The sequence below is a fragment of the Protopterus annectens genome, chromosome 5.part1 (genome assembly GCF_019279795.1).
Source record: "Protopterus annectens isolate FY-2018-M chromosome 5.part1, PAN1.0, whole genome shotgun sequence".
NCBI lineage: Eukaryota > Metazoa > Chordata > Ceratodontiformes > Protopteridae > Protopterus > Protopterus annectens.
Window position 1 is genome coordinate 537,630,371 of NC_056736.1, and position 21,241 is coordinate 537,651,611.

Genomic DNA, 21,241 nt, shown 5'->3' on the forward strand with positions numbered 1-21,241 from the left:
ATGTTATTTTCAGTCATTTGAATGTATACCATACTTAATGCCTAAATACAAAATCAAAGAAGTAATATACATTTTGTTGACGTATTTCTTTTTTACAGGCAAAAACAAAATCATTGCAGCAGATAAAGTCCAGAACAGGCTCCAAAATATAATGCAAGAAATCCAAGCAGGCAAAGGACACACATGGCATAAAACCAGACAATTTATTTAGTAAAAAACATGTAAGCGCTTTCACGTAGTATTCCTACGCTTCATCAGACATAAAATTATATCACAATCCTAAAATTAAACCCCCCCTTTGTTTTAAACACCACTATATACTTTATTCTGTTTTACCATTTTTATTCTGCACGTATGATGGACTGGTCCCCTTTAAGAGGATGAAATTTGAATTTCAATTACTTAATTGGGTAGGAGGTGCTGAGGTTGATTCCTGTAAGGGGACTAATCAAAGAGTATTTGGGGGTCACAAGAAACCTAGAAGTTTTTAGCTTTGAAAAAGTCCTCTGTAAGGATGAAAGCACTCAGTTCTTATTTTGTGTATCAGTTTGTTTTCATAAATTGCCAAGAGATTTGCAGCTCTTCCTTTTTAATTTTTTTTATTTGGTATGTTGGAGTGCATTTTCATTCTGGTTACTATTTTTCCACTATAAATTTCCCTCCTTGCATCCTTTTTCATAAGTCAAAAACAAGATATAGAAAGCTTTGTGGAGAGTAAGAAATATATTAAAAACTGGCAAATACAGTGTGTTTGGAGTAAATGAAGGCTATGGAATCTTAAATTCAAATGTAATTTTTGGAATGGTATGAAACATACATGATAATTGTTTGAAGGGAGTCTAAAATGGGGCAGGCAAATAATAAATAGCAATATATTATGAAAGTGTATTAAAACAAGACAACACAAAAAGAAGATGAGCACAGAGGAGTATAGTGTCAATAGGTAGCCTACTCTGTTTGTCTGTACAACATTTGGAGAATTGCTTGTAATAGGCTTGATAAGGGAAGAGAACTACTGCATAAACAGCTGAGAAAGGAATTCTGCTGATTTGTGATTCCACTAATGTTAAGGTCAGCTTCAAGAGATGCACAGGATAAATATGTAGAGAATCACAGTTGTTAAAATGACCATTTGCCAAGACATTTACTTGGGTGTAACCTAGCAAGGGGTAAGAGATAGCTGAATGCCATATAACTGAGGGGTAGTTTAGAATGATATGAGCTTCCTCAGAAAAGAAAGAAACAGCAATTCTGAAGAGATAGTCTAAAAATGAAGTAAGATGTAAAGATAGAAACAGTGTGGAATTTGTATCTCTGATACTGATTAGGCCTGCCCCTCCTACCCTCCCTGATTCGAAAGGTATTTAAATGGATTTAGTGGTCATAGTCATGTCAGAAGAATGATCGTTAATAAAACTATTGTGATTTAAGTAATGCCATAGAATGTGAATGCAGTGTCATCCCCAGTTCAAAGAATCACAATAAGGCAATATATAAGCAAACATACCTCAGCTGGGTCTACATTATATGAACAAAAGTTCATAATCTCGAACACTCTAAAGAGCAAAAATGCCGGACCTCGAACTCCTTATTGTAGAGGCCCAATATATATATATATATATATATATATATATATATATATATATATATATATATATATACCAACTCCAAGATCGCACTACAGTGAGGAAAGGGCAAATATGCCAACCTTCACTGTACTGCGATCCCAAAAGAAGCTCTTCGAGGTCCAGCATTTTCACTCTTCAGAGCGTTCAAGATTATGAACTTTCGTTCATATAATATAGGATCCTTCAGCCTTCCAATAAAAAGTGCACCTATCAAAAAAAGAAAAATGCTGTAATTAAATAACAGTAAGTACATTTTACAATAATGACCAGTAAAGGACAATTTATATTTTATGGATAATAGATCTGTGGATAAAAGGATTTCCTAGAGAAGCAGACCCAGACAGCTGACTATGGAAATGGAAATGAGAAATATGGATGCAGATGCTTAGACACATTTCCCGAAAGAAAATAAGAGGGCTATGATACAGACAGAGACACTGTATTTCAAGACAAAACAAAAAAGATAACTTTAACAGTTGCTATAAATGGTTTCATGACAGAAGTGTGATCCAGTACTGATCAACACTAAAAAGTGCTGTCACAAACTGAAACTGTTTGTCATAGCAACAAACAGTAATAAACTCCACAGCCCCACTATGTATTTATTTATACTAGCTGTGGGATTGCTGTACCTCACTGTAAGTGAAATACTCCAAAGGAGCATAGGTTCAATCTTTTTACATACAAGAAATCAACTGCATGCTTACAACTGCCCTTCCAGATGTCAGTTTCAGCTGTCTCATATTTCTGCATGGCACCCCCTGCAAATATGGTAATATCCCATATGAGTTGATAGCCAAAAGACTGACCAGAAGGTATGCTATGGAACAGAGATACTGGACGCATAGGCTAAAGATGACAAGAAAGACAGATCCACTCAGGAAACTATATCCAAGGGTGTCTCAGCATTTATCTGCTTTTCTTATGCTGCCTCTCCCATCTGGGGGTACTCTCTAGGACAGATTCCTGGAAACTGAATTCAGTCTGCATAGATGTTATCAAATGCATTTGCAAAAAATGGCATTTCTACACTTTAGATCATAACCAAGTAAAGATGGTGGATGGAAGCACGCAGGGATCATTACGAATGAACACACTGATAGTACAACACTGATACATGATGACTGAGCTTAAGAAGGTCTGTAAAAAAATTATAAGGAGCTCCCTAAAAAAATTTGAATGAGTAAAGTAGTTCAGGAAGAAAGAAAGTGAAAGCAGCATGCATGTATGCTTATTTTTTGGCACATCAGTCTGTCTGTATGTGTGTGGATGTATCTGCAGTGCATGCTTGACTCCACATGCACCTTTGTGTGTGTGCGTGTGTGCGTGTGTGTGTGTGTGTGTGTGTGTGTGTGTGTGTGTGTGTGTGTGTGTGTGTGCGCGTGTTTGTGTATGTGTGCACTCATGTGTATATGTGCTTTTGCATCTATGAGTATGCGTACATCTGTGAAAGTGCATTTTCAATGCCAGTTTAAGTCAATGCATTCCTTAATTGCACATATGTTTAATTTCTGTACTCTGCCTTAGTTTCTTTTTTGTACCAATCTTTAATTACTGTTAAGTTGATGTATTGATGAAACTTTATTTTGCTTCTGTCTACGTGTTCATCATGTTTTCTGATTTTATTGTAAAACTTTGCTGTTCTTTTGCCTGTGTGCATGAAAAGGGTTTGTGACCAGTGTTCCTACCTTGTTAACAAATAAAAATAAATATATAAAATATCTAAATGAATCACTAGCTAGTTAGTTTTGATCTGTTGTTATATAAACCAAATCTGAGATGGCTTATCTGATGTACAAGTCAGTCTGCAGATGTGTAGGCAAACCTCTGTTCAGACTCTCCTAACACAAGGATCAAACCAGAACAACAAAAGAGTCAGAGCAACCATATGCTTCAGAGTGCTTCACTTCTAAGTCATCATCATAAAACACTGTCCTTTCTCTTCTGTATTGTGGGAAAACTGTGCAAAGCGCTATAAGATTAAGCCAACCCATGCCCAGATAGGCTGCAGACAGTTACCTGTTACAGGTACAGCGATATAATTTCAAAAATACAGGAAAGCAGCAAATGTCGACAATCAGTGGTCTCCTTTAAAGTTATTTTTGTAGGGGATGAGTCCTCCCTGCACCAGTCAGTGCAGGGGTATGTACCCTTCTCCCCACAACTTTATATATACTAATGTTCAGCTTGACATACCTCAGAGAAAACTTAAAGGCATCCCCAAAGAGGTTCAAGACAGACTTTAGGGTTAACAGTACAGTGTATAAACCATAATGAGTCATGTTAGGTGTAGCACAAATGACAACCTATTTACCCTTTATTTATTTTCTAACAAGATTTTTTCTTTTTGAATAATTATACACAGGAAAACAGTGTTTCTTAAATAACTAATTACTTCTCGGAGAATCCATATCGTGCAATGTATATACATGTTTCACCCCATACGTAGATTGACCTTTTGTAAGCATATTTTTTGTGATTTGTACACTACTTTTAGTGCTACATGGATAATGCTTGCGAAAACAGAAGAGCTAATTAAAATTGACAGTACTTACCATCTCATTAAGGTCACGTAGGACTTTTCTGAAAATGTCTTTGTTACTAGTTACCATGTATAGTAACCTCTTCCTTTCTGTATAAAGGGCAGTTAGAAACAAAAATGTATTTCCACTAGTAAGCAAACGCAGACTGGTTTTATGTATTGTCTTGTGTCCATTGACCACCTGCTGTTGTTTCTGGAATAAAAGGAAGGTCTCCTGACAAAAGAAGATGGCTGTAGTTTTAGAACCCACTTCTCTTAAGGCATTGAATATCATTCCATGAAATGTATGATATAACATGGGGCATTTTCAGTCCATTTTAGAATGTATGTTCTGGGCTTTTTACTTCTGATAAGAATTTATTGGAGGTTTTGAAACTGGGAACTCTTTTGACGGGTCTCATCTGTACTTTCCTCAGAGCTGTATTACTTAGATCTTTTCTGAAATGAATAGACAAGTACACCACACTGAGGAGCCCCCAACCTGATTAAGCATAGCCATAGTACTGTAGGTGTCCGGCTAGTACAAATGGACTACAAGGGCAATGCAGTCCTTTTTGGTCCTGAAGCACATTATGTAATAAGACTATTTGACCGTAATGGGTCCTCTTATCTTATATTTGTGGTTAACAGCTTCTGATTCTTACAATCATTAAAATTTTTGTGTTGAAACATTTTTCCTTGCAGTATAGCCAGGAATCTGCAGTTTACATATGGTAACATATTGCATCTCAATGGCATTAAGCCTGAAGAAATAATGAATGTGATACATCCGTAATGCCTGACTGATTAAAAATGTTTTAAATGTTGAGAAATAAAATCATACTCTGATATTTTGGGAGTAATCCATTTTTTACTTAGTCCCCAACAGAATAGTTCTCTCGCACAGGATCCCCCGTTTAGCTGCATGCTCACCCAGAAATCTAGTGCGCGTTATAATTATACCAGAGGAAAACATATCAGAATAAACATAAAGAACTGCATGTACAATTAGAACTCTGCAGCATGGCATTACTAACTGCCACTGGCCATCCAGCACCCCACGGAAAAGGTTCCAAAGATATTGTTAAAAAACATCCACGTTGCTTAGCCAACAGAAGGGAACAGCTAGAAAGTAGGGATACTACATTTTTCTGGACTGATTTAGCTAAGCAATTACATTTTCTCTGGCAAGCATGCAGCATGAGGAACCCCCCTCCTCCCAATAGTAACACAGCTTCTTTTTAACCCTTTCTTAGTAACTAAATATCACAATTGGCCAAATCTATTTTCCCATCTCTATCTCCACTGCCGTCCACCCACAAACTGGCAAGGTTCCTGTTTAGACTAAGCTTATACTTTACTAAAATCAAAAACAAAAAAAGAAAACTAAAAATAAATAAATTAATAAACAAGGACAGCATTCAATGATTTCTATTCTATGGGATATACAATACTTACCTTAAACTACTATTGTTTTTCTGTTGCTTCCAACACTATTGTGGGTCAGCCCGCTCCAGTCCCCTACCCTACTGCCAATTCCCATCCCACCCCAACTACTTCTAAACTTGTACACACAGGACTCCACCCAACATTTCCAACATCCAATCAGGACATCCTACTAATTAATCCTGCTATTCATATTAACTATACATATACATCCATCCCTGCCTAGTAACACTATATCACACGCAAAGACTAAACACACCATCTATACTTGCACCAAGTCCTCACAAGCATACTCTATTAACTAAAAATGGTTGCAATATTCTGACTCACCACTTTGCTATTACTCCTCACACATGCCATATCACCATCTGCTCAAACCCCAACAAATTATTTCTCATCAGTTACCTCTATCTCCCCATACCTGTCTCAACCCAGCAGTTTCGCTAATATCTCCCCCCATTTATTTTACAATACCCTAGCATACTACTTGGCTCCCAAATTCCTTATCACTCCACATGTTAAACCATACGTTAAACCACTTACAACTGTTGCCACAAAAATGTACTACACAATATGCCTACCTTAATTCCAAATTGCAACAATGTGGAGATGTCCACCCAAATCCTGGCGTTCACCCTAACTTAAACCCTAGAACATTTCCTAAATACCTAAATATAATGACATTGAACCTTAGAAGCATATGTAACAAAATAGCCCCCTTCCATGCCTGAACTGACCAGTACAAACCAGATATCCTAGCCTTAACTGAAACATGGCTAAATTCTCAGGTAAAAGACTTGGAAATGATACCCTCCAATTTTAGCATAGCAAGACCTGACAGAACTCAAAAGAAAGGTGGAGGAGTAGCCCTACTTTACCCTGACACCTTTAGTATCACACCTTTTACTCACAGCATCCTTACTTTCACAAACACAGAGATACTTATATCCTTTCAAAATCTTAATAGGAACAAACATATATGTATCATAGTACTATACATTCCCCCAGGACAAAATATGCCCATAATTAAAGACATACTATCGTGGAGATCACAAACATTTAACCATGAGATAATAAGACATACTGTCTTGGAGCTCACAGACATTTAACCATGAGATAATCATTTTAGGTGATGTGAACATCGACTGGCAAACACTCTCTTCTCAAAATCCATCCAATAGCATTTACTTCTATGGTTTTACTAAAATCATTAACTGTCCTACTTGATACAGGAAAGACTATACTCAGCAATCCATTCTAGACTGAATTCTTGTATCACATCCTGCAAATTTTTCTACTACAAGCACACTCTCCAATACTCTAATTGATCACCTACCCACATTCACCCTCAGAACCACCACTCAGCTACCTAAAAGCATCCACAATCTAAGTTTTCTCAAGATAAGTTCAATGAGCTATTAAAGAATATAAATTGGTCAGTCCTGAAACATCTCCCTCTAGATATGGCAGTGCAGTATTTCAACGCTACCTTTCTAAATATACTTAATACCCTTGATCCAGTGCATACAAAAAGAAATCAAAAACAATCCTTCTCCTTGGTTAATTAAAGTATGTAAAAAGTCTCATGAAAAAAATGGGACAGAGCTTGGGAACACTGGAAACAAAATAAAAATGAGGAAAATCTACTAATATACAAACAACTTCACAACTAAATAAAGAAGCATGTAAACAAAGAGAAACAATTATACTACACCCACATCCAACATGAGCACAAAACTAACCCTAAGAAATTCTGGTCCTCCATCTCATCCCTACTTAAAACTGGGAGCAAAAAAGAACACTGCCCCTGCTCTGATGCCCCACCTTTACAAATAACTAACAACTTCAACACCCACTTTATACAGTCTATAGCTTTCCTGATCTGAAGTGTGCACAAACCTATTTCCAGCTCCTCTTCTTCCACTATTACCATCAATCTTGCCTCATCCTCACTCCCTAACCTTCACCACTACAACTACCAAAATCCCCTTTCTAATAACCCAACCAATTTCTTTCTCCAGCCCATCCCTATAGGTCTCATAAAAAATGTTGCAAAAACCTAAAACATACTCTGCCTCGGCAGATAACCTCCTACCAGAGTACCTTAAATTTGTTGCTGAGTCTGTTGCATACCATTGAGTAAATGTAAAAATGAAGTAAACAGCACCACGATACTTGATAGTACAACAAATTTATACTTGCTAGTATCTATCCAAAGACTTTCACCATGCAAGCTTCATTAGGCAAATAGTCTAACAGTAAAAGAAGCCGCTTTAAATATCCTAATAAGTCTCGTGACTGAAATCTTTTGACTTTTTTAATTAAGTATTTAAAGACACAAGGTGTGTGTGTGTGTGTGTGTGTGTGTGTGTGTGTGTGTGTGTGTGTGTGTGTGTGTGTGTGTGTGTGTGTGAAAAATGTGCATAAAAAGCATAATATATATAATAATAAAAATATATAAAAATGTATATTTTTATCATTTTATTCTATCTTTTAATTCATTTATATACCTTTTTATTCATTTTTATATTTTATTATTATGTATTATGCTTTTTATACACATTTTCATATATGTATATGCATGTGTCTTTAAATACTTAATTATAAAAGTGACATGATTTCAGTTACAAGATTTATTAGGATATTTAAAGCTGCTTCTTTTATTGTCTGACTATTTTCCTGATGAAGCCTGTATGGTGAAAGTCTTTTGATACTAGCAAGTATAGATTTGTTCTACTGTTGGTGTTGTGCTGCTGGATTACTTCATTTTTTACATTTTCTTAAGTTTATTTAGTATAACCAGCTTTATCTGAGTGGTGGTACTTTCTTGTCTGTCACATATCCTATCAGTATTCTTATCAACAGATCACGCTCTGAATCTAAAGTTCTCAACATGTGGAAAATGTCACACATTATTCCTGTCCACAAAGACGGAAGCTCTACTGAGTTAAGTAACTTCCAACCTATAGCCATTCTATCTCCTATCTCCAAACTATTGGAAAAATGCCTTTACCAACAGCTTATGCAATACTTACTACATAATAACTTACTCACCCACACCCAACATGGTTTCTGTCCAGGCCACAGCATCTCCATGGCCCTTCCAATGCAACTTGCTAGAGTTTAAAAGATTTTTTTTAACTAAAACATGAGCATTATGGTGCTCTATGCAGGAAGGGTATAAACTGTAGCAAATGTTTGCTACATTTGTAGCAAGCAAATTTCCACAGTTTGAAAGAATTCTTTTTAACTAAAGCATGAGCTCTGTGGTGCTCTCCGCAGGCAAGATATAAACTATAGCAACTGTTTGCTATATACGATGGAGGGTCAGGGTACAGGGCACAGAAATGGGACCTGAATGGCTGGGGAAGGATGGGGGTGTTCATGCATCTGGCCACGTGGTTGGTGTGCCAGTAGTAGGAATGTCTGTTTTTTTTTTTTTTTTTTTTGCTCTTCAATGGAAGAACTGGGGCAGGCATGGATCTGTCTGTAATCAGCAATGTAGCAATTGGCATAATACAGTAAAGTGCTTTTTTTATGCTCTTGAATGTAAGAGTCGGGGCTGGATCTAACTTTAATAAGCCAATTGCTATCATGAAGTGATTGGCTTAATAAAGTATTTTTTTTGTAGGGGGTGGGGCACCGATTCATGGTACAAGCACAGTGGTTGAGCCAGCTACATTTCTGAGTCCAAGTCCCTTTATGTGTTAACCAATAACACCATTACATTAGAACATATCAGTTAGTCTGTCATGTCTTACATTCCAATAATGTGTATATAACCATAGTCATACTACTCACATAAATACAGCACATTTCCTACCACAAAAATTCATGTGACGTAACAAATGTAGACATAGCATTTTCAAGTCACACAATAAATTACTCCTGTTACCACCATTGCATAATGCTTGGCATCAAACAGCAAAGATAACTAGCAGTAAATGATGCTTCACATCTCAAAAACTGATGAATTTGCCTTTGGTCACATTCCATCAGTGTTCATCATACTAATATGTTTATCCCCTTTGCATAACAAGTAAGACTGATATCAGTCTGAGCAGAAAAAATTCTAAGTATAACAGGCTGTATAGTTTAATGTACCATTGAGGTGATGTTTGACTTCTTAATACAGTATGATGTTGTGATTTTTGATCCACACATTCAGAGTGTCTGTTTGATGCAGCACATTGCCCATTCCCTGCACACACGTGTATTTTTCCCTTCAACTATGTGATGTCTGGTGCTTGTGATATGACTTCTACTGTGGTGTCAGCAGTTAACGCTTGACTTGGGGATAGGTATGCTTAGATAGGCAGGTGTTCAAATCCAGCAATGTGTACCTAACATGAGTGTGTGAAGATGTCAGCAAATAGTAACAGGCAGGACTGCCTTATCCAACAGATTTGATATACAAAATTCTAGTTAGCAGTGATGTTTAGATGGGGATCCCCCAAGTGTTGTATTTCATTTTATGGAAAACATATCCATTCAAACACACTGCTTAATTTATCTCTTCAGGTGCATGCTTTTGACAGCTTTGTTTTGTGACACCAGTGCCAAATGCACAGCTATAGAATATGGACTTAGGCAGGTGTTCAAATCGGACAGTGACCCACTACTGTGAGTATGTAAGACAATAGTAACAGGCAGGAATGGTTTACTCAGCAGATCTTATATGTACAAATCAACTCAGTGGACACATTTACACTGGGAGAGAGAAAGCCAACATTTTGTACTCACTTTTATGGTAGCCATATGCATTCCAGCACAATGCTTAATCTCTTATCCCTTCAGGTATGCACTTTCTGACCGCTGTGATATGATTTATTGTGGTGTGTCAGAGGTTAATGCACAATTCTACAGAATGTGGACTTGGGTAGGTGTTCAAATCTGTCATTGTGTAAGTAAATACTGACAGACATGAATATATTACTCAAATGATGTGGTATGTATCATGGAACTTAGGGGTAACATTACCAAAGGTGAAGGGTTTAATCTTCAAAGTTTTATTTTCCATTTTAAAGGAACCCTTATGTATTCAGACCTCCTGTTCAAGATATCCTTTCTTATGTTTGCTTTCTAAGTACTGGGAAGACTTCTTCTGTGTTGTCAGCAGTTGCTGCACAGCTTAGAAACTGCAAAGTTAGGCAGACAAGGGTTCAAAGCCAACCAAGTTCAAGAGTATAGTATATTACTAAATGATAGTAGGCAGGACTGACTTATTCTACAGATGTTTTGTGTACAATTCACTTATTTCTAACATTTACACAAGGTTTTGATGTCCCAGCTGTGGTACTCTAGTTTGAGGGAAGTCATATGTATGTCAGCACAATGCTTAAGTTGAAACTTTAACTGTATGCTTTCTGATGTCTGTGCTATGACTTATTCTGTGGTATTATCTGTTAGTTCATAGCTGTAGAGACTGTATTATTTACATAGACAGGTGTTTAAATCTGGCAGTGTGTACCTCATATGAGTATGTACTAAACCACCTGGTGACAGGAAGGACTAGCTTACTTAGCATATATGTTATCTTCTCTTACAACAAATTGAAGAGGAAACGCTGTATGTACGCAAAAAACTTGACATTTAATGAAAACAGCTCACAAATACACACTCAACAAAAACATGATAGACTCACTCAATATAACATAGATAGTTTAGCGCTTTCACCTATTCATATAGGCTTCATCAGAACTAACTGTTTTTTTAAACAAATCCATTTAAATAACCTTAATGGCGTGAAAACTCGTACCAATATTTAAAGCTGTATACACTTATTCCCAAACTACATTTCCTTACTCATTTTTTTGAACAACTTACAATACATAAACCTATTTGACTGTGGGTTTGAAATCCTTATTCCATATAAATAACAATGTTAAAAATAAATGTACATAATTTATATATTATAGAAATAATTCTCAATATTAAATAAACCAAAAAGTAGCCTATGAATGTGTTTATGTGTATATAAATAAGTCTAATGTTTAAAAAGTTATAAAGTAGCAATTTCTGACAATATGAAGTAATGTAAAAAAATTAGCAATTTCTGACAATATGATGTAATATAAAAAAGTGTGATATTAATGTAAAAAATTATGATGTAATGTAAAAAATTGTGATGTAATATAAAAAATTATGATGTAATGTAAAAAATTAATGTATTGTTCAAGACGAATGGAAAAATTAAAAGACTTTTGAATTAATTCTATATATCATATTGTAACTTGTGGTATGCTAAATTGATTAATATAAAAATATGAAAATAATTGATATGTAATCAGCCTGTGTAAATTATTTTTATATAAAATGTTTGTTGATGTTGTTAAAATTGATTGTTTAAAATTAATTGTTTACATACTGTACCTAACAAAATGTAAAAAGTGTCCAATATAACATTTTGCAAAAGAGAATTGTACATTTACATTTTGTTAGGTACAGTATGTAAACAATTAATTTTAAACAATCAATTTTAACAACATCAACAAACATTTTATATAAAAATAATTTACACAGGTTGATTACATATCAATTATTTTCATATTTTTATATTAATCAATTTAGTATACCACAAATTACAATATGATATATAGAATTAATTCAAAAGTCTTTTAATTTTTCCATTCGTCTTGAACAATACATTAATTTTTTACATTACATCATAATTTTTTATATTACATCACAATTTTTTACATTACATCATCATTTTTTACATTAATATCACAATTTTTTATATTACATCATATTGTCAGAAATTGCTAATTTTTTTACATTACTTCATATTGTCAGAAATTGCTACTTTATAACTTTTTAAACATTAGACTTATTTATATACACATAAACACATTCATAGGCTACTTTTTGGTTTATTTAATATTGAGAATTATTTCTATAATATATAAATTATGTACATTTATTTTTAACATTGTTATTTATATGGAATAAGGATTTCAAACCCACAGTCAAATAGGTTTATGTATTGTAAGTTGTTCAAAAAAATGAGTAAGGAAATGTAGTTTGGAATAAGTGTATACAGCTTTAAATATTGGTACGAGTTTTCGCGCCATTAAGGTTATTTAAATGGATTTGTTTAAAAAAACAGTTAGTTCTGATGAAGCCTATATGAATAGGTGAAAGCGCTAAACTATCTATGTTATATTGAGTGAGTCTATCATGTTTTTGTCGAGTGTGTATTTGTGAGCTGTTTTCATTAAATTTCAAGTTTTTTGCATACATACAGCGTTTCCTCTTCAATTTGTTGTAAGAGAAGATAGCGCTAGTGAGTACTTTCTTGTTCCTTCCTAAAACTACCCACACTTTAGCATATATGTTGATATAATTCAACTTGGATTTTGATCCCAGAAGTGGTGGACAGTGTAATACTCTGCTTAAGCTATTTATTTATTTATGTATGGGAAAGTCCATCTGGGAACTGAAATGCCCATTTTCAATGGAGGCCTGGGAGAAAAGCTTCAAATTCCCTTCAAAACCTATTCCTTCAATCGTCTGCTTTCTGACAAGTGTGATGTGATTTTTTGAGTGGTGTCATCAGTGCACAGAACTAGAGCATGCTGAATTAGGCAGATGATCAAATCTGGTAGTGTGTAACTTATGTTACTGTGTTCAGACTCAAGCGATAACAGGCAAGAATGGCTTACTCAACATGTGTTAATGTGTGCAAGGCTACTTAGTGATAGCACTGTCACAGGTGCGGTGTTTCAATCCCCTGGGTAACAGACTCCCTTTAGGGCAGTCCACATACATTGAAGCCCAAAGCTCAGGTTATCCCTTCAACTATGTTTCTTCTTATAACTGTTTTATGACTTCTTCTGTGGTGTCAGCAGCAACTTCACAAGTTCTGCAGACTGTTTGATTTACATGGGTATGTATGTACATCCAGCATTGTCCACTCTGTATGAGTATGTAAAAAACAAACGGACATACAGGCATGCTAGAATGGCCTACTCAACAGATATGATGTGTAAGATTTTATGTTTTCTTGATGGGTGGGTTATCTTGAGCCCTAATTGCTGTACTTTCTTGTGAACATGCCCAGTTTAACAATGTATGTATTGCTTTTTCTGTTGCATGAAAGGTGTCACACAATGGAATTTAAAGATGATGCACAGAGGACATCAACAGTGATATAGACCGGTCTATAAAATTTTGCCAAGCCTAGCAGTTTCCACAGTTCACTGTCAGCCCGATGTGATGTTACAACTGTTTGTGAGGTACGTTGTATTGTGATCCAAGTATTACTAATGTTTGCTACACAATGCTCAATTCAGTAGTCATTTTCCAACATTGTTGTCAGAAGCCCTTCAAATATGTCTTTCTCAACACTTAACTATTTTGGTGTGGCAGCATGAGTTAATACTGTATATATTTAATGCAATTGTTAGCTTGACAGGCTTTCCAATACCATCTGAATGTGAAGCAATGAATAAAGTAATTATTGTTACACAATAATGAAGTAGTCCATACTTGTGTTGTGGTTACCTCTCCTTGCCTGTAATGCTTTTGTAGCCATTCTTCTTCTCACATTTAATCATGTCAATATTCATTTACAGACATAAAATTTACAAATAACCTACCTGCACATAGCTGTTTTCTGGAAAGATTTCCATCAAATTACAGGTTTCATGACATATCCCACATCTCCCATGTACATACATCTCACCTGTTATGATTTCCACTTCTGTAATGTTTTTTGCAGCAGCCACGGTGGTGCAGTGGTATCATTATTGCTTCACAGCAAGAGGTTCTCCTGTTCGATTCTTGGCTGGAGTGCGGGGAGTGCCTTCTGTGTGGAGTCTGCATGTCCTCCCCGCGGTTGGATGGACATTCGAAAGACATGCATAAATGGGCGTGCCTTCGTGGAAGGTTGAACATCGAGCTGGCACCTCGACATTCATAAAACTCTACTGCCAATCATTAGCGGACAGGAGTTCCGCTGTGGCGACCCCTAACCGGGAAAAGCCGAAAGACAACAACAACATAAGTTATTTGCTCTTCCAAACAGCAACCGTGTTTCTGCTGTATATCCTTGAGATTTGCAGTTTATAATTATTTTGATGTGTTCTGTGTTTCACTTCCTACCCTTCACAGCATGCATGCTACTGCCACAACTGCTATTGTAATCACTTTCACAACTTGTGGGAGCAGTATGTGCAAGAGTTCCATAATGTTTTGCATTTGTCCACACATTTATGTATTTGTTTTTCCAGTATTTCTGCACTGAGAATTTGAGACATGTGCCTGTGTGGAGTTCTAAAGATTTATGTCTAGCATGACTTTCCCAAGAACACGTTTTTCATTCTGAAGATTTTGTGTCTGTTAATATGAATGACAATGCCAGAAATGTTCCACATGTCCATGAAGACACTCAGTGCAATGTACAATAGTATAAACCTTTCTTGTTCATTTATTTCTAGGCTTCCACATGCTTATGTATTCCTGATTTGCCTATCCGTTGCTGTGACTTGTGCTTGCACTTGCTTCTGAATATTATTTGTGTACATTCCTTTGTTTACATTCTGCACACAAATAGGTAGAGCACTTCCTTACCATGATGTAGCCATGAGCTTGTGTTGTGGGCTCGACCTGAGGTTGCAAGTTGTGTAGTGTCTACCGGCTTCCTGTGTATTTGATTATCAATGCTGTTCATCACACAAACATGTCAGATCAAATTCACTTCAGCAAGACATGTGCAGGGCATTGATAAATCCCAGGGAAATGGCTGACATATATCATTAGTGCTACATCAGTAAAAAGAAAAACAAGCAATGCGGGTTTATCATTTATTTTAAAATATGATTAATCTTGCCTCAAGTTTATAATTGCAGAACAATGGTTGTAGATACCTTGCTTTTCTTAAGTGGGTCTTAGGGGAAAAATATTTTTAAACCCTAACAGTCCAGAAAGATCTTCATAAAAATGTAAGAAATTTTTCCAAGTCATGTTTTCTGCCTCAGCTGGTATTGCTAAATGAATTCTGGTTAGAAGTGAGACTATTGCACATGATAGCAATCAGATCAGGTCCAATTATTTAACAGGATAACCGTGATGATGCCATGTTTGAGTTGAATGAGATAATGTACAAAAATGATACAAAAGTTTACCCTACAAATGACGTCTGATTGTCTTGGGCCTACAAGTGTTATAAACTATTCCATCCATGGCTTAGAGCAGGCATCAGTTATAGCACTGAAATGCCACCATTAGTCTTATGCTAATAAAAACCACAGGAATACGTGCAGCATTCCCTGCACATGCAGCATATCTCCTGTACTTCACAGCAAGTGCGGGCATGCTTAGGAATGTCACAGTAGGTGCCTCAAGCTTCTCTTTTATTTACACCCGTATGGAGGATATTGCTTAAGCAGTGATGGAGGGTTGTGATACTTTAATATACTGATTATAAAAGCAGAGAGCACCCCGTGTCCTTGTGTAAACTGGTTTAAGATACTGATTATAAAAGCAGAGAGCACCCCATGTCCTTGTGTAAACTGGTTTAAGATACTGATTATAAAAGCAGAGAGCACCCCGTGTCCTTGTGTAAACTGGTTTAAGATACTGATTATAAAAGCAGAGAGCACCCCGTGTCCTTGTGTAAACTGGCTTAAGATACTAATTATGAAAGCAGAGAGCACCCCGTGTCCTTGTGCAAACTGGTTTAAGATACTTGATTATGAAAGCAGAGAGCACCCCATGTCCTTGTGTAAACTGGTTTAAAATACTGATTATGAAAGCAGAGAGCACCCCATGTCCTTGTGCAAACTGGTTTAAGATACTGATTATGAAAGCAGAGAGCAGCCCATGTCCTTGTGTAAACTGGTTTACGATACTGATTATAAAAGCAGAGAGCACCCCATGTCTTTGTGTAAACTGGTTTAAGATACTAATTATAAAAGCAGAGAGCACCCCATGTCCTTGTGTAAACTGGTTTAAGATACTGATTATGAAAGCAGAGAGCACCCCGTGTCCTTGTGTAAACTGGTTTAAGATACTGATTATAAAAGCAGAGAGCACCCTGTGTCCTTGTGTAAACTGGTTTAAGATACTGATTATGAAAGTAGAGAGCACCCCGTGTCCTTGTGTAAACTGGTTTAAGATACTGATTATAAAAGCAGAGAGCACTCCGTGTCCTTGTGTAAACTGGTTTAAGATACTGATTATAAAAGCAGAGAGCACCCTGTGTCCTTGTGTAAACTGGTTTAAGATACTGATTAGAAAAGCAGAGAGCACCCTGTGTCCTTGTGTAAACTGGTTTAAGATACTGATTATAAAAGCAGAGAGCACCCCATGTCCTTGTGTAAACTGGTTTAAGATACTGATTATGAAAGCAGAGAGCACCCCGTGTCCTTGTGTAAACTGGTTTAAGATACTGATTATGAAAGTAGAGAGCACCCCGTGTCCTTGTGTAAACTGGTTTAAGATACTGATTATAAAAGCAGAGAGCACTCCGTGTCCTTGTGTAAACTGGTTTAAGATACTAATTAGAAAAGCAGAGAGCACCCTGTGTCCTTGTGTAAACTGGTTTAAGATACTGATTAGAAAAGCAGAGAGCACCCTGTGTCCTTGTGTAAACTGGTTTAAGATACTGATTAGAAAAGCAGAGAGCACCCTGTGCCCTTGTGTAAACTGGTTTAAGATACTGATTATAAAAGCAGAGAGCACCCTGTGTCCTTGTGTAAACTGGTTTAAGGTACTGATTATAAAAGCAGAGAGCACCCCATGTCCTTGTGTAAACTGGTTTAAGATACTGATTATGAAAGCAGAGAGCACCCCGTGTTCTTGTGTAAACTGGTTTAAGATACTGATTATGAAAGCAGAGAGCACCCCGTGTCCTTGATTAAACTGGTTTAAGATACTGATTATGAAAGCAGAGAGCACTCCGTGTCCTTGTGTAAACTGGTTTAAGATACTGATTATGAAAGCAGAGAGCACCCCGTGTCCTTGTGTAAACTGGTTTAAGATACTGATTATGAAAACAGAGAGCACCCCGTGTCCTTATGTAAACTGGTTTAAGATACTGATTATGAAAGCAGAGAGCACCCCGTGTCCTTGTGTAAACTGGTTTAAGATACTTGATTATGAAAGCATAGAGCACCCCGTGTCCTTGTGTAAACTGGTTTAAGATACTGATTATGAAAGCAGAGAGCACTCCGTGTCCTTGTGTAAACTGGTTTAAGATACTGATTATGAAAGCAGAGAGCACCCCGTGTTCTTGTGTAAACTGGTTTAAGATACTGATTATAAAAGCAGAGAGCACCCCATGTCCTTGTGTAAACTGGTTTAAGATACTGATTATGAAAGCAGACAGCACCCCGTGTCCTTGTGTGAAGTGGTTTAAGATACTGATTATGAAAGCAGAGAGCACCCCATGTCCTTGTTTAAATGGGTTTAAGATACTGATTATAAAAGCAGAGAGCACCCTATGTCCTTGTGTAAACTGGTTTCTGTTTTGTTTCTGCAGATGCCAGATGAAAAGTATCAGAATGGAGGAACTCATAGTTTCATTTCCATTGTCACCTTTGGATTCTTCAGCTATAGAGAGTAAACCTGAAGTACTTATTCAGTATCAGAGCCACTTTTGTGACAAGATTTTAAATATACACTGTTTAATACGTGATTTTGTTTCTATTTGTAGGGCCTTCTATCCACCACAGCTTATGTTTATATGTACGTCTATTTTTAATGAAATACTCTACGATTTGCCAACCTCAGCCTGAAATTCTGCTGTTTTTTTTTTTTTTTTTTTTTTTTTTTTTTTGCTAATTTCGACTAATGAATTGTAAGAAGTGAAAAGCGGTTACAAAACATTCAGAAATAATATGTATGGGTATTAATGAATGTTATACAGGACTAGGGACCTTGTAAGTCTTGTTTAAGTTGTACTCTGCAAGCACCTTGAAATAAAAGACTGAACTGTTAAACTTGCCTTTAAGAGCTGATACCGTCCTGGTTTCAACAAAGTAGCTTATGAAATGCCAGCTAAACCTTTAACTCTTTTGACCTCACAGTAATACAGACATGGCTCTCAGGTTGCAGTTCACTAATATTATTTCCTAATCACATTTAAGTTACCATTGAAAAGCACAGAGCATATGTATGTACATTTCTGGTACCAAAACAGCTTTTTAGTGCTTCCTAATGCTATACTTTGCAAACGCTTCTGTTCCTTCCTCCCTCCCTATTTTCTTCCACAGTACTATGTCCTCTGCTCATACTAATTTCCTTCCTCTGCCATTTTGTCTGTAATGACTAATGCATATTAACCTTAACTGACCTAAGCTTCTGCTGCCTTCCTTTCAGAACATCAGATCTCCTGCTGCAACCAGCTGCATCATATATATAAATGCTCTCCCTTACTGTGATGTATTATATAGCCTTACATTGCTGTCACTGCTCATGCTTCATATGTGATACAATGTTTCCATTTACTATGTACAACAGAAAGATTACTGTTGCTACATTTGCTTCTCCTTTCTTATAACAATGTCATGAACTTGTATCTGTATTAATTCTGACAATATGTAGTCTACACTGTTGTTTTTGTTTTATGCTTAGACTATACATTATTAATGAGGTACCAAAAATTAAAATATAGTTAACATTTGTTAAACATTGTTTATATTAATTTCAGATGACCTCTAGCCTATTACCTCACTCTAGGCACCAGGCAACTGTTACCAATAATCAGTGAGGTGCATGTATGTTTACAAACAAGACTCACTAAAACATGTGTAACAGATTATTTATTTATTTATTCGGCATTTGTTGACTGGATTAGTCCAACTGGGCGGAAGCCCTTTTTCAGTGGAGACCCGAGAAGAAAAGCTCCAAAAACATACATATGCAATAATTAACAACAAAGTAACTAAAAGAACACATTAAAAGTACCGAGATATTAACATTCAATAGCTTTCAGTATAGCAGTAATTGCACAAAGTATATTACGTTATATACACATAAAGTATAAAAACTAGAAAACATATGACAGAACATTAGTTCAACTTAATCCGGAATATCAGTAAAATCATATGAGCATTACGATTTCTTTCAAGTGAAGGGCAAAATGAAATAGATTAGTAGGAGAGTGAAGTGACAAGGCAGAAGGTGGATATAGGTCAGTAGAGGAGTTAAGTGATAAGACAGAGGGTGGGGAAATGTATATCAAGTAGGGTCAAGGCAGGAGCAAGTCCTAGAGTTTAGTAGATAGTCATTTAGAGTTTTTTTTGAAGCAGTTTCTGTTGGTGATTGCTCTTAAGTATGGTGGTAGCTTATTCCAAGCAGTGGCCACAGAGTGGTTATATAGAAGGTTACCAAGCTTTGTAGATTTGCAACATGTGTTGTTTGGAGCTGCGGAGTGTGCGGTGAGGTATATAAGGAGAGATGAGAGTTGAGAAGGTGGGACAAGAGTGGGGCTGATTAAGGATGGAGTGAATCAAATGAAATTGAGGCAGTAGCAGCCGACGGTGTAATTCTGGCCAGTTTAACTTTTTCAGGGATAGACAGAGGTGAGAGCTATAGGGTTGGTTTGCAGCAAATCTAGCAATTTTATTATAGGTGAGTTCAAGTTTTGCCAGCAGATTTGTTTGAAGGTAGGTGAGGATAGGTGAAGCATAAAATAGACTTGGAAGTAGATAGGCTTGAGCTAGAGTGAGTTTGGATTCATTTGTGAGGAATCTTTTGTTTCTGTAAAGAAGGCCGAGCTTTTGATGAGTTTTCTTAATACAGTTATGGACATGAAGATCAAGTTTAAGCTGGTCATCTATAATGACCCCGAGTAGTTTAGTGTGGGATTCAGCCTTTATAGTGGTGTTGTTTAGGGAGGAGAGAGGAAAGGTAGATTTAAGGGGTTGGAGAGATTTAGGAAGGAAGAGAAGGAGTTTAGTTTTATTTGGGATGAGAAGGAGGAGTTGATTAGATGTTAGCCATTTCTCCATAGAGTGTTGAGATTCCTGGGTGAGTAAAGGTGGGAGAGATTGACAGAGATGGAAATGACAGTAGAGTCATCTGCATATTGAACTAAGGAGGAGTTAGGACAGGATAGTTATAGGTTGTTGATAAAAATGTTAAATAGAAGAGGTCCAAGGTTGGAGCCTTGGGGTAGCCCTGTTTGGACTTGGAGCAAAGTGCCATCTGACAGACTGAAATCTATTAGAGAAATAGCTAGAGAACCAGGAAAGAGTAGAGTTAGAGAAGTTAAGATCTGAGAGTTTGGAATGAAGTAGGTTGTAAAAGACATTGTCAAAGGCCTTAGAGAGGACAAGGAACAGGCATGATAGTAATTTATTGTTGTCTCTGGATCTAGAGATAGTTTGAGTAAAGGACACTAGTGCAGTAGCTGTACTATGGTTTGGGTGGAAACCATGTTGGGTTTGGGTGAGGAGATTATCTTGTAAAAGTTAAGAAAAGAGCTGTTGATGTATACTTTTTTCAAGAATTTTTGATAGAGGAGATAAAATAGCAATTGGCCTGAAGTTGTTATAGGCGTCTGTAGAATTTCCTCCTTTATGAAGGGGAATGACATAGAATTTTTTCCATATATTAGGAACTGTGCCTCAATGGATCTTTTGATAGAATGGAAATGGGAAGAGCAATGGATTTAGCAGCTATCTTAAGGAAAGTAAGA

General features: G+C 36.4%; 1 protein-coding gene and 1 long non-coding RNA gene across 2 annotated transcripts in view; one reads left to right on the plus strand and one right to left on the minus strand.

Moving 5' to 3' along the window:
• The window catches only part of DRD3 (dopamine receptor D3), a 1,635,526-nt gene that overhangs the window by 1,310,097 nt on the left and 304,188 nt on the right, over nucleotides 1–21,241 (minus strand). The gene's annotated exons all lie outside the window — the stretch shown is intronic.
• Nucleotides 2,754–18,360, plus strand: LOC122803515. Its single transcript, XR_006365126.1, has 3 exons — nucleotides 2,754–2,766; nucleotides 13,697–13,832; nucleotides 18,080–18,360. It is a non-coding gene; the product is annotated as an uncharacterized LOC122803515 (long non-coding RNA).